The following is a 1546-nucleotide window of genomic DNA, read 5'->3' as shown; positions in this document are numbered from 1 at the left end:
GGTTGCTCTCGTTCATACTTTACATTTAAATTTCTATAATTTTGGATTTTTGTCACTTCTTATTTTGAACTTGGCAAAGACAGACGAACTGTCGAAATATCGTTCAACCAATAAAATATCTATTTACAATCGAATCACTCACTTCGTCTTGTCTGTTTACCTTTGTGAAGAGTTACGTCAATCCTTTTATAACAACAACAACAACAACAACAACAACAACAACAACAACAACAACAACAATAACAATAATAGAAGTAGCAACTGCAACAACAACAATTACACTAACAACAACATCAACATGAACAGCAATACCAACAGCAGCAGCAGTAGCAGCAGCAGCAGCACCACCACCACCATCACCATCACCTCCACAACGACCATCGCCACGACCACCACTACGAATAATCAATCAATCAATCGATTTTAGATCTGTCTTGCTATTACATTCGGACTGTAGATGTGATTAGAAGCTATTTAAATCCAATTAACAACTTAATTAACATTTAACTCACCATATAGGGTGTGTGAAGCGGGTGGTGGTGGTGGTGTGTGGTTGGCTATAAAAAAAGTGACGCGAGACCCAAAATATGTTATTACGTCGACGTTGATTAATTCATACGCTTTAATTATTTAGACACTCTGGAATTAAATTAATTATTTCATCAATAATGATTTCTAATTTTGGTGCTGAACCAGAAATTGGGTGGTGGTGGGCGAGCATGGAGTCGATTATATCAACACCGCGAACCCTGGAGGAGACGGATGAAACGGTAAGGTCGACAGCAGGAACTGTAAGAAAATTTTAGCCAGTACACCGGTTTGGAAGTCGGAGAGTCACGGAGAGACCCCTAAATATCCGAGGGGCTCCTCCTTAAAAAAAAAAAAACAAATTCATAGACCCATTTGAATTTCGACAGGATTCTCACCCTTTTATGGGTCCGAAACAGTCATGTTTTGCTTCGTAGAATTTCTCTTGGAGGCTCTGGAGGAAGACAACGAGCGGATTTTAACGAAGGATATATAAAAAAAAAACAAAAAAACTGGCATGGCTGTATGGTAAGAAGCTTGCTTCCCAAGCACATGGTTCCGGGTTCAGTCCTCAGTCCCAATGCGTGACACCTTGAGCAGGTGTTTTCTACGATAACCTCAGACCGACTAAAATCTTTGGTTAGTGGAAACTGAGGAAAGCCCGTTGTGAGGCTTTTGCACCCACCTCTCCTATCGGCGATCCCCACCCTATCCCCGTGTGCATACAAAATGGCGTTCCAATCGCTCACTAAAACTAAAGAGTGAGATGTCCCAATGAAAACCTCTGAACGTCTGAAGAAATCTGGCTGTCCCGCATCCTAGCGCACAGGACGTGTATACGCCGAAATTGCAAGGATAACTGGATCTCGACTGAGGAAAGAAAACTCCGAATGATCTGTCCGTGTTTTCTTTGTATCGTTTATCTGGATGTTTTGTCCCTTTCTTGTATCACCTAACCCTCTGGATGTTTTGCGTTCTTGTCCCATTCTGTATTATATATATATATATATATATATAT

This window comes from Octopus bimaculoides, chromosome 25, assembly GCF_001194135.2.
Source record: "Octopus bimaculoides isolate UCB-OBI-ISO-001 chromosome 25, ASM119413v2, whole genome shotgun sequence".
NCBI classification, from domain to species: domain Eukaryota; kingdom Metazoa; phylum Mollusca; class Cephalopoda; order Octopoda; family Octopodidae; genus Octopus; species Octopus bimaculoides.
The sequence above is the reverse complement of the archived record's forward strand: the minus strand, read 5'-3'. Positions refer to the sequence as shown.